The sequence below is a fragment of the Schistocerca gregaria genome, chromosome 3 (genome assembly GCF_023897955.1).
Source record: "Schistocerca gregaria isolate iqSchGreg1 chromosome 3, iqSchGreg1.2, whole genome shotgun sequence".
NCBI lineage: Eukaryota > Metazoa > Arthropoda > Insecta > Orthoptera > Acrididae > Schistocerca > Schistocerca gregaria.
Genome location: NC_064922.1, coordinates 607926619 through 607940313, shown reverse-complemented (window position 1 = coordinate 607940313; position 13695 = coordinate 607926619).

Genomic DNA, 13695 nt, shown 5'->3' with positions numbered 1-13695 from the left:
TACGCGCTGTTGGTTGGGAGATTCGGGAAGGGCAGGTTTAGCCGTCTATGTTTTTCTGCAGTTTGCCCACGATGACGCCATGCCTTCGCGAAGTATGACAATTGTGTGTGTGTGTGTGTGTGTGTGTGTGTGTGTGTGTATCGTGGGGTGTAGTGAATGGTGATGAGAGATGGGAGAAGTGAAATCTAGTACCGGCACACAGCCTACTCCTTTCGAATAGCACCAAGGGGGCGCTGAGCTTAGCGCCACCTTTTGCCGGACGGCTCACCATCAACAGTATCAGATGCCTACACTACACGAGATGCTGCGCAAAGGTTTAGAGTATAATCCAGGACATCGACCTGAGGTCTGGTGGTCAGGAATTTTACGCCACCATCCCATCTCACCTTCGCCGTGAAAGCAAAGGGAAAATAGCCAACAGCACGTACTTTACCCATACGGTTAACCATACAATTACTATCCACGCCAGACGTTACTCTCCTTCCGTGATCTGACTATAACCGGTGTGACAATTTAATAAAAGGCTGCAGAATCCACTGCAGTTTTCGTCTACGCTCAAGACAACATTCATAGTTAAATATGGATTAAGCATTGGTATGAATAGCGTTGGGCTTTGAATTCTCTTATATATCGCCATTAAATGCTAAAATAATTCAAAATAAGAAGTAAAAGACAATAATATATATCTAAATGAAAGTATCACAAGAAAAGGAGAAGATATGTAGTCTACAGCCCAAATGTGATAACATGTGCTTCTACACAAACACTATGTGGCAGATGGCACTGCCCTACGTGCCACATATTGTGATGTGGAGCGCGGGAAAATTCACTACGCAAATGCCGCTGTACGTGATACGGATCGTATAATATTGTCTTCACTCTCCCTATGGGAGCGATGAACGTGCGGCTGTAGTACACTACTGACCATTAAAATTGCTACACCAAGAAGAATTGCAAATGATAAACGGGTATTCATTGGACAAATATATTATACTAGAACTGACATGTCATTACATTTTCACGCAATTTGGGTGCATAGATCCAGAGAAATCAGCACCCAGAACAACCACCTCTGGCTGTAATAACGGCCTTGATACGCCTGGACATTGAGTTAAACAGATCTTGCATGGCGTGTACAGGTACAGCTGCTCATGCAGCTTCAACACGATATCACAGTTCATCAAGAGTAGTGACTGGGGTATTGTGAGAAGCCAGTTGCTAGGCCACCATTGACCAGACGTTTCCAATTGGTGATATATCTGGAGAATGTGCTGGCCTGGGCAGCAGTCGAACATTTTCTGTGTCCAGAAAGGCCCGTACAGGTCCTGCAACTTGCGGTCGTGCATTATAGTGCTGAAATGTAGGGTTTCATAGGGATCTAATGAAGGGTAGAGCCACGGGTCGTAACACACGTGAAATGTAACGTCCACTGTTCAAAGTGCCGTCAATGCGAAGAAGCGGTGACTGAGACATGTAACCAATGGCACCCCATACCATAATGCCGGGTGATACGCTAGTATGGCGATGACGAATACACGCTTCCAATGTGCGTTCACCGCGATGTCGCCAAACACGGATTCGAGCATCATGATGCTGTAAACGAAACCTAGATTCATCTGAAAAAATTACGTTTTGCCATTCGTGCACCCACGTTCGTCGTTGATTACACCATCGCAGGCGCTCCTGTCAGTGATGCAGAGTCAAAGGTAACCGCAGCCATGGTCTCCGAGCTGATAGTGCATGCTGCTGCAAACGTCGTCGAACTGATCGTGCAGATGCTTGTTGTCTTGCAAACGTCCCCATCTGTTGAGTCAGGGATCGGACGTGGCTGCACGATCCGTTACAGCCATGCGGATAAGATGCCTGTCATCTTGACTGCTAGTGATACGAGGACCTTGGGATCCAGCACGGCGTTCCCTATTACCCTCCTGAACCCACCGATTCCACAGTCTGCCAACAATCATTGGATCTCGACCAACGCGAGCAGCAATGTCGCTATACGATAAATCGCAATAGCGATAGGCTACAATCCGACGTTTATCAAAGTCGGAAACATGATGGTTTCGCATTTTACATCCTTACACGAGGCATCACAACAACGTTTCACCATGCAACACCGGTCAACTGCTGTTTGTGTATGGGAAATCGGTTGGTAGCTTTCCTCATGGCAGCACGTTGTATGTGTCGCCACCGGCGCCAACCCTGTTGAATGCTCTGAAAAGCTAATCATTTGCATATCACAGCATCCTCTTCCTGTCGCTTAAATTTGGCGACTGTATCACGTCATCTTCGTGGTGTAGCAATTTTAATGGCCAGTAGTGTATTCTCCTAGAGTCCTGAACACTTCTTCTTAAGACTAATAGAGATTAGTTGAAACCTATTTTCAGTGGTCTGCCAGTTCAGTTTTTCTACAGTATCCCCGAGCTCTCACCTGTGTCAGACATGTTACTATTCGTATTGTCCAACTTTCTATTTATTATATTAGTCCTATTAGGTACGTGTGACATACACTTGAGCAGTATTATAAGCTTGGTCACTTCAGTACAAGGTGCATGTGAAAAATTCTGTGAATGGTCTCAGAAAATAATTGAAATAAGGGCTACAAACAAAGTACCTTTACTGGTCAACGGCTTTGTCGCAGTGGTAACACCAGTTCCTGTAAGATCACCGACGTTAAGGGTTGTTGGGCTCGGCTAGCACGCTGGTGGTAGACCTCATACTTAGACCCGGATGGGTCTGCCGAGAGCTGTTGACATGTGGGATGCATTCAGCCCTTGTGAGACCAACTGAGGAGCTACTTGTATGAGTAGTAGCGGCTTCGGTCACGAAAACTGGCAACGAACGGTAGAGTGGAGAGCTGACCACATGCCCTCCATAACCGCATCCAGTGACACCAGTTGGCTCTAAATGATACTGCAGGCGGTCGATACTGTTGGGCCTTTTGAGGCTTGTTCGGAGTTTTGGGCTTTCAGGTAATCACCATTAGCTACAACACACCTCTGATATCGTTTGCTAAGGCATTGGCAAACGCTTGTTGGGGAATCGCTCAAATCGCTGAGGCCACACTTTGTCAAATTAAAGTGAAACAAAAAGAAGTCTCTCGGCGCCAAACCTGGAAGATAAGGAGGCTGTTGCAAAACATTCACCTTGCGCTGAGCGACAAAGTTGAGCACATAGATAGCGATATGCGGACGGGCGTTATCGTCGACGAGATTCCACCGTCCACTCAGGTACAGCTGTGGCCGAATCCGCCGGATGCGTTGTAGCAGCCGTTTCAAAACTCAGTCATAAACTTCCATGTTGACAATTTGGTCCTCGGGTAGTAATTCCTCATATATATGAAGCCCTTCCTGTCGGAAAAGACTGTCATCATTGACGGAAGCTTAAATTTAGCCAGTCGACTTTTTTTTTTGGCTCGCGAAAGATGATGAACATCATACCACTGACTGTCGGTGGGGCTCTGGATCGTTTTGGTAGCACCAGGTCTCATATCCTCTAATGATGGTTTTCAAAAAGTGATGACACCGGCCAGACATGTCGATGACATGTCCAGACGTTTCCATCCGTGTTTGTTCATTCTTGTCTGCCAGCGTATGCGGTACAAACCGGGCACAGATCTCCCGCCTTTTTTAATATTCGTGAACAATGCTTCTTATACCGTCTCTGCTTATCTTCGACTCTTCTGTTGTCACTTTCAAAGACAGTCGCCGACCCTCCGCAAGCATCCGTTTCACTCTTTCCACGTTGTCTGGCACTGTTCTTGTTGACAGTCGACCCCAAAGTGGCTCATCCAGGCCGCCTCCCTTTCCGTCTCTAAGGGAGACACTTCCTAGTCACTACTCCAACTTCATACAGTTGCGCTGACATCCCATGAGCCTCCGTCACAGTGTTCCCTAACTTGAAGCAAAATTTCATGTCAACGGGTTGCTCCAGTTTGCAGTGACACAAGTTTTCATATTGACTCCGTTAATGTGGTCGCAGTGTGCACCATTGCTTCACTTCACCGGTTTTCGTCATAGGAAGCGCCTGTTGACATTTCTCTCATTATAAGTGACGCTGATGTTAGCCTTTGGGACCATTCAACGAGTTTTTCAGCGCGCCTTGTATTTTTTAAGCGATCTCCTCTGTAGAGTGGATGCATTTTCACAGTATTGTACTAATGAACCGAAGTTAGACTCCTGCTTGTCTACGACTAGGCCTACGAAATCTTTCCATTTCATATCCCCACAAATTGTTACATACAGATTTTTCTGATTCGAACTGTGCTTCATTGCCATAGTACTCATGGACTATAACGTGCTAGCATTTTGTGGTGTACACAGATTTACGCTTCTGAAAATCTGAAGCAAGTTTCGTTTCCAATCTTTGCACTACTTTGAAATATTAATAATCTGTTACTGAATAGCTGTGCATAGTGGGTCGTTATACGTAGCAGTATCATCTGCAAGAAGTCTGGGAATGCTATCAATATTGTCGATCATGTCATTAACGTACAGCATTAACAGTAAGCGTAGCGATACATGTCCCTGAGGTATATGTAAAATTAGATTTGCATCTGTCGATAGCAAAGAAATCATTAACCCAGTCAAAAACTTCGTATATTTGGACTTAATTAGTAATCACTTAATCAAATGCTTTGACGTAAGACTAGACAAATTGTGTCTACGTTTTTGCCTTGACCCACGGGTTTCGGGACGTCCTGTGTGAAGAACGTTAGTTTGGTTTCATGTGACTGGGTCATTCCAAATTCATTCTGGTTGGAGTTGGAAGAGGCGATTCTGTTCGAGATATCTCATTACATTTGGGCTCATAAGTTGTTCTAAGATCCTACAAGGTCTGGTTGTCAGTGACATTACATGGCACTTTTGTGAATCATTTCTGCTATTCTTCTTGTAGGCAGGTGTGAGCAAATAATGGGCACAGATTCAGAGAGATCTACGGTATATTATGGCCAAAAGAGTGTCTAAGTCAACTGCAGATCCTGTATAGACTCGGGCAGCAAAGCCATTGGACTTTGGGGGACCTGTTCAGTTTAATGATCTCTTTTGTTTCTCAGCGTCATCGCCATTGATATGTACAGCACTCATTTTTCTAATGATGCGCTAATTGTGCTGTGTCAATATTTGTAGTACTTCCTTTGTAAAGGAACATTTGGAAACCTAGTTCAGTACTTCTGCTACTCCTTTTCTACTGCTTTAGTTGGTCAAAACAAACGCAGTGACGTGTCAATGTTTTTCTTTCCAACAGAATGAACTGAAGAGCAGAAGAAAACCAATAAATAACTGGTTGTATGACACTGTGGGTACTGTGGTCAAAATTGAAGCGCTACTCAACACTCATACAATAGACTATTCTTTCCAGAACGAATCATTCTTACTAACTGCGGCGTATAGATACGCGCTGATCTCCCAAATAGTGTCTTGGGAAGGAAACTCACCACGCAGTACGTAGTGTACTCGCGAAATTCCTCACCTCACCACTCCTTTTCAGTCAGCAATCGTATTTCTGAATAGTCACCAACTACGAGTCTTCCAAAGATCAGCTCTTTCCCTAATATCTTTATGTCCTTCATATGGTACTGACGTCGAAGATATCACTATTTTCTTTGAATATTTCCTTAATATGGTATCGCAGTACCACCAGATGAGTCATTTCCAGATATCACAGATGTTACGGTTGGTTCAGAGTCTCTTTAGCTATCCCGTTCTGGCTTAAGAAACTCGTAACAAACAACACAGCCTATAACATTACTTGTTTACGGTTAATTTAAATTTTTATAATTTTTTTCTTTAAAATTTTCGCATTTTGGTACTATATACTTCTGTAGATGTAAAGTGAAGTGTGCTACACTGGAGTTTGAAGTTCTTCGCATTGTATGTGAGTAATGTATGTAAAATACGATGTAAATTGTTTATTACTGTAAATAATTTTCTTATGACATTTCGCATTTAAAAATATTTGTTTGTATAGATTGCTAATGTTGAGGTAAATTTGACAATTTAAGAACTGGTCACGTCTAGGAACAATGTAAGAAATAGGCGTTATGTAAAAGCCAGTATGCTTGTGTTTAAAATGGAAGTGGTTCTGGAAAGTCGAAAAGGTGGCAAGGGCAAATTAGCGCGCTACCTAGAGCAAGCGCAGAAAGTAAGCCACACAGTCTGTAAGCAGTAGTGATTGTTGCAACACCTCTGCGAGTTGTTGAGCTACTGTATGTAAAATTGAACAATGCCAAGAAGAGAAATTGAGCCCACACAGCAAGATACTTCAGGCCACACTATGAGTAGTGTAGCCGTCATAATTGTTCGCCTCACCCAAGCCTACAGCCACCAGATAAGATTTTTTGTATTCCTACTTTTGTACAACGTGAACCATTAATTTAAACTGTGTTTTTATAATCATTCTTGAACCTTAAAGGAACTGGTTCATCCTGTTATTTCATCCCAACCATACACCTATATAGAGTTTCTTCCTGGTGTTTGATTAATTCGAGTATCCTGTTTTACAGACTTTTGAAGTGCCAAGTTAATGTAAAGAGTTACCATTTAAATTGTTTTTGTGTAAATAATAACAAAGCTTTCTCAACTATTGCAAAATGTTATAGTAAAAGCATGCTTACGTAAAATTCAATCAAAGTGAAGCCAAGTTATTAGAATCTGTTAAATAACTATACAGAATTACTTCAAAGAGTAATATCTTTTGAAAGTAAATTCCAGTAAGAAAGAGGATTTCTTCAAGTTAAATATTCAGTATAAAAAGTGTGTGCTTTAGTATCTAAGTATTTTAGTATTTAAGTTTGTTGATTATGGAAAGTGCTGTTCTAAAGGTCCCCTGGCCAATTTTTTTAACTTCCTTGAAGTTATCTACAGGGCTTTTTTCTCTTTTGCAAGCGCAATGTATAAGGGTGTAGTCGAGCATTGTTTAAGAGGAGTAATATTTATTTGAAGAGCCAAATTAAACAGTAGCAAGAAAGTGGGCACAATTCATACTTATGGTTTTCCAATACTTCATTGTCTAATTGCCTGGATAGTCTGGCGGCCGTAAGTACATGTTTTAAGCCACTAAATGAACTTTGAACTGAGTTGTCCTAGATTCAGTGTAATATTATTCATACTGCGTTTCTATCTAACCGGGTAAGATCTTAGAAAAAGAAGTGAATAGTCTGATTTACTTATCCATTAGATACAACACACGGTCAAATCCTGTAAAAAGAGTAACTCTGTTGATTAGCTTTTCCTATAAACAGGACTATCCTCCCAGAGTTTACTTTATTTAGAAACCAAACTAAATTTTAGTAAGAGGGTTATACGTGGGAACGTAGAGACAGGGTTTCTGTTATTTAGGTAAAAGCGTATTAAATTTCAATAGTAGTAGTAGGGTTATAAGCTCCACTTGAAACCTTGCCTACAAATTTTGTTAATAATTTTCGTGAAGAGGACCCTATGAAACGGGATGTTATTCAAGAATTTTTCCCCGATAAAATAACGCACATTTAACCTCAAGTGGTTAATTAACAGTGTGCGACCTGAGAATTATATTAATTTTAGTAGCTGCTGTTCTCACAATATCTCACAAATAACTGCAAATTCTCTTCGTTATAGTTCAAACTATTATTAGTCATTCGGTACACGTTTTAAGGGAAACAGTGGGAAGAAAAACGAGATCATTTGATTAGCTTGTTTTGAGATTCTGATGTAATATTGTTCATGTTCCACTACAACTGCACCACTGTTTGTTCACATTATATTTGTTTCTCGGGATCTCACTGAGAAACGGTTTCAGTAGGGAGGAAGGAAATTTCATGTCACCAGTGCGCTAATTTCAGAGACAGAACGGCAGATTATGGTATAAGAGCCTATACTTCAAAACTGAACCATTGTAATTACCGTAAAGAAAGAAGGTTCAAAGAACAGAATGAGATAACAGGGGAAGAATAATAAAATCGTTTGTTTAGATCCGCCATTGTTGAAATAACATATGCATACTACATAGATGTTTGAAGAGTGTAGACGAGAAAATTAATTAGGTAATTTCTGACAGATAGGAAGTAGGTATAAGGAAACGGAAAAAAGTTTTTTTCTGTCCTTGGTGACTCTATGAAAAAATAATGCCTAATCTAAGAATATTGATTATAATATCGCGATTGAAGGGTCGTGAATATTTTGAGTTCAAGTAAAAAATACAAAATCCATCAAACATGTTGATTTTCTTGTTGCAAGAAGTACCGTTTTCTAATGTTGTATCTCTTGTAACAAGACTGAAAACGTTGCTGCTGAAGTCGACAAAAGTTTCCATTACTCTTGGTTCATTGATTTCGGGTCAACAGTTGCATCAGGATAGAAGATTTAGTAAACTGTGATAAAAACCAATTTACGAGACACCTCTTCACGACTATCTACGACTTAAATTATTTATCAAATGAATGGATGCATGTATCATCTAATAGTACAATCAATGACAAGTTCTGTCCCATGATTTTCTCTTCACTTTTAACTTTGCAGAGGATTATATTCGTTTATACTACGAAAAGTGTCTGTATTATGGCGCCTTCATGCGCCTGAAGTGCAGACTTTGGCATTGCTGTAAATATGTCGTAGGTTCCTCCACTTGTTTTGACCAGTATTTTGTACAATACTGGGATGTTTAGACATCATGAAGCCAAGTCCCCGAAAATCATTTCCATCTAATACATACTCGTAAATTTAGTAATCAATGCTTTATTTTCCTATCACTTTTAGGAGATGTGTTTTGATCATTTGTACAGGTGGTGTGTATAACAATAGTGGAAAGAGACATATAACATCGCACTCATCTTATTTCTTTCAAAAATGCTGACAATATTTCTCAGAATTTGAGTAGCCCTTGCTAATTATCAGTTCTCATTGTTTCATGTAAGCATTGTGTAATGGTGATAGCTGTTCCATAGGGTATGTATGTCCTTAATATTTATTGATGATGTAGCTAAACCACCTGGCTGAAAGTATAATTTTCAGTAGTAGGATAACACTAAACACATACAGTCAGTGAATAAAAAGATGTCATTTAGAATTTTTGTGGAGATTGCTTCCAGATATCCAAAACTCACACTGCTTTTGTTATTCTAGCAGCTACTGTCTTACTCTCTGCAAGATTTTTTCCCTATGATAGAGAGTGTTTTGTGTATCACTTGTTTGCATTTGATATCTTACATAACATTGATAAAATACTTATCTATGGAATCTTTAGTATAAGCCATGCAAATACAATTAGATATTTATATTTTCCTGCAGCTGCATATTTGGTCTTGACTAGTGTTCAGGTAGTGAAGTATGTATCTGTTATACACGCAATAACTACAGCTGACAATAACAATGATATTTCTTGCTATGATGATCAGTCAACTAAATGTTCTTTGTCATTGTAGAGAGCAAACCTAGAGTATGTCATAACAATTAAATTTAAAAGGCACGTAGCTTACAATAGTAAATGAAAAGAAAACTTACTGAGTAATAGCTGTACCAATGCATGTGCTCTAGAAGACCAAAGCCAACGGCCAATATTAAATAAAGTTATATATACAGGAAACTGGAAGATATAGAAAGGAAGAAAGCACAATAATATGTAACTACAACAGAAGAAGTACCAATTATCATAAAAAAACAATAAATATTCCAACCATTAAGATAAGGATACTTTACATATCAACTATGACTAGCAAAGGTACTCATAGAAGTAAAGATTTAAAAATAAACAATTTTTGAATTTATAATTCCACTCATATTATTCAAACCATGTGGTACTTGTAGAAAGATTTATAAGGAAATAGTGACAATGTGATATGAATACTGAAAATATTTATCAAATCTCAAAATATAAACATACAGTTTTAACGACGTAAATTAAACATAAAATGCTTACTGGGTGCTGAAGAGAAGTATCTGAATGAGGCATATTACAGTAAATGTTAATAAATTGAAGATACTCCTTCTTTAAAGAATATCAACAAAGATAATACTCTTGAATAAATTCTCTATGTGGTTAAAAACAATTGCAGCATTATTTCTTGAAAAAGGACTGAATTTGGTTCCTGAAACCCTGTGGAAATCATTGCAATATTTTTATATCTCTTTGAAGACCTTCCAAAATACAGCTTGTTAGGTTTTAGGAGTGCACAGAAAGTGCAACTTACTAAAGATGAAATCAAAACTATATGTAAGAAACGACCTATTAACTATAATTTTTGTGATATATATGAATCATGTAACGCTGAATGTCACAATTTTATCCACACAAATGAAGTTTTGCAGAGTTAAATAATAGCTAATTCACTTTTTGGCTGACTAATCAGTCACAGGAACCCATAATATTTGGTAGCTATATGAATGTGCACAAAGAATCAGTTTCTTAGACATAAATAGGTACACATAGCAACTTTTTAGTGCAGTATTGAATGTAATGTTTTCTCTTGAATATGTAATGTCTCTTTTTTAAACATGCAAGATTGCCACAGAGTTGGTTAGCTACACTGAACAACCATGCAGGAAAACGACTTTAATCTGGATGTGAAACTAGATGCACTTGAAACTGGACCACACCCAAAACTAGGAGGGTTCAATAAAGTAGATTTTTAAATTCAGCATTGTGGAATGATGTCTTTTCTCAGATTTAGTGTGATGCTACCTAGAAGAGAAAAAGGATTATCGAGTCACATGAAATGTTCTTCATATATTGACACATTTTTAAGTTTGACAAAACTTCAACCATCCAATTCTTTGATGTAGATTGCAGTTTCAGAGAAAAGCGTATTTATGATATATAAAAGTGAGTTTTATAAGTTTGTGGGATCTCTACATTTATGAGAACTAGAATTATGGATTACTCTTTTGGAGGTAGACTGGAACCTAATCTCTTAAACTTTGGCGCTATGTGAGACAGAAAATTTTTTAATTGGAGTCCCTACAAGTTAATTGCTCTGGCTGACTTTTATTAATGTATGTGGAACTAATACATGGTACTCATTTTGAAATCGCTGTTAGACAGCTCTGTGGCAGTCTTAATTAGTGTGAGAAGCTTGGCAGTACATTTTCGCTCTTGATGATAAAGTCTTCGCAGGTTATCGTACCTGAAGACGACAAGTAGGGTGCCACAGAACGACACCTTGATTCAGCTGATAGCGCGAGAAGAGTTCATCATCCCGATTCGGCGAGAAATTCTAAATTACCACATTTTCATTTTTGTGAAGTTTTCTCAACAGCTGTCAGTCTCAATTTTTTTAAAAAAAGGGTGTACTTGTGTGTTTTACATAAGTGATTAAAGTAAAATTTGCTAGTCCCATTTCGAATGTATTGTGATGCAAAAATTTTTGGGTTGAGGCTGAAGTTCCAATAACTTAGAAGTACATAGATTTAACAAAAATATTGCCACTATATAATAACATGTGTTCGACGGCCGTTTTTTACTCACTCCACTTATGATTGTAACAGAAAAGCAAATGACTAGTAGTGATGAAAGATACCCTCCGCCATGCACTATATGGTGACTTGTGGAGCGTCATATAGGTGCATATATGCAAAAACATCTGATCGATTGAACTGTGCGCTATGTTCAAAATTATCTAAACGACCTGTATTATCTTAAAAAATACCAAAAAAAATTATGGCGAATGCGGAACGTATCAAGTCCCATGTGCAGACACGTCATCAAAAATACAAAATGCATCTACTTTATTTACCAAAAATACACAAGCATCAAAAATTCTGCCTCATCTATAAATTTCTTCTCTGTGTTTTATATTCTCTCTGTTTTATACGTCACTAAGAAGCGTTATTTTGAAATACTGTCCTAAATCATCACTTTCTCTGTTTTATATCCCACAAATTATTATCTATGTCAAATAGCTTCTCATAAATGAATTTTACCACTCTCCGTAATGATTACTTTCTATAACAATACAAAACATGTTGCTAAAAATGGCCTGCTCCTTCCTTCAAGGAAACGTGCTTGAGAAATTGGCTTCAGACGAAGCACTAATGTATTAAAATTATTTTTGAGATCCACATTCTCCTGGATAAGTGTGAAGTAAACACGCTTGAATAATCTTCTCCTTTTGGTGCCGCTGTTTCCTTTTGATATTTGCACTAGTTTCACTGTCTTACTTCTAAGAGCCGACCTGTGTAGCCGTGCGGTTCTAGGCGCTTCAGCTTGGAACTGCATGACCGCTACGGTCGCAGGTTCGAATCCTGCCTCGGGCATGGATGTGTGTGATGTCCTTAGGTTAGTTAGGTTTAAGTAGTTCTAAGTTCTAGGGGACTGATGACCACAGACGTTAAGTCGCGTAATGCTCAGAGCCATTTGAACCATACTCCTACGATGCACAAACACAGAACTCTAGGTTCCTTTTTCACTATTATTCCTTCAGTTGTTTCTATCGAGCACCGTAAGCAGCTATGTAGTTACTTCTCGTGGGAGAGGAAGGTATAAGGGTGGCTTCATATGACCTGATAACGTCACACCTTATTTACTTTTATCTACTCTTTCTTTTCCAGTTAAGTAATTTACTGTCTATCTGTAAAGACCATTAAATAGAACAGACGCTTGAATAACCTATGTGGAGCAAAACTGATCTACGCGAATTGAATTTCACATGCACTGCTTGGCCTATGGCTTGGCGACACTGGCCTGCGCACGCTCCTTTTGTGCCGTATTTTATATCTTAGCAGTTGGGAAAAATTCATTTACCAAAGTATCAAGTCCATAGTAACCCTGCCTTAGCCTCGTTTTTAAGACATTGTGAGTGTGGAATGTACCCGAACTTACACGACCTAGTACTCTTTCCACTCGTCATTACTGTTTTATTGATGTCTCTTGTCTGACAGATTTAACGAGCGGCCCGACTTCAAGTGCTCTTCGATACCACTGACCGAGTTATGGCGCTCTACCTGTCCCACTCTAGTGTACAGTATTTTCACAATCCTCTTTAATACTACCGTACCTGCAGCCGCAATACTAGCCAAATATGTATCGTGTGTAGAAATTACTACATCTTTAACTTCCATATACACTATGTGATCAAAAGTATCCGGACACCTTGCTGAAAATGACTTATAGGTTCTTGGCGTCCTCCATCGGTAATGCTGGAATTCAGTACGGCGTTGGCCCACCCTTAGCCTAGATGACAGCTTCCACTATCGCAGGCATACGTTCAGTCAGGTGCTGGAAAGTTTCTTGGGGAATGGCAGCCCATTCTTCACGGAGTGCTGCACTGAGGAAAGATACCAATGTCGGTCGGTGAGGCCTGGCACGAAGTCGGCGTTCCAAAACGCCCCAAAGATATTCTATAGGATTCAGGTCAGGACTCTGCGCAGGCCAGTACATGACAGGGATGTTATTGTCGTGCAACCACTCCACCACAGGCAGTGCATTATGGATAGGTGCTCGAGCGTGTAGAAAGATGTAATTGCCATCCCCGAATTGCTCTTAAACAGTGGGATGCAAGAAGATGCTAAAAGCATCAATATAGGCCTGTGCTGTGATAGTGCAACGCAAAACAACAAAGTGTGCAAGCTCCCTCGATGAAAAACACGACCACACCATAACAGCACCGCTTCCGAATTTTAGTGTTTTCATTACACACGCTGGCAGATGAAGTTCACCGGGCATTCGCCATACCCACAACCTGCCATCGGATAATCTTGCATACACCAGTTATAACCAAGCCTT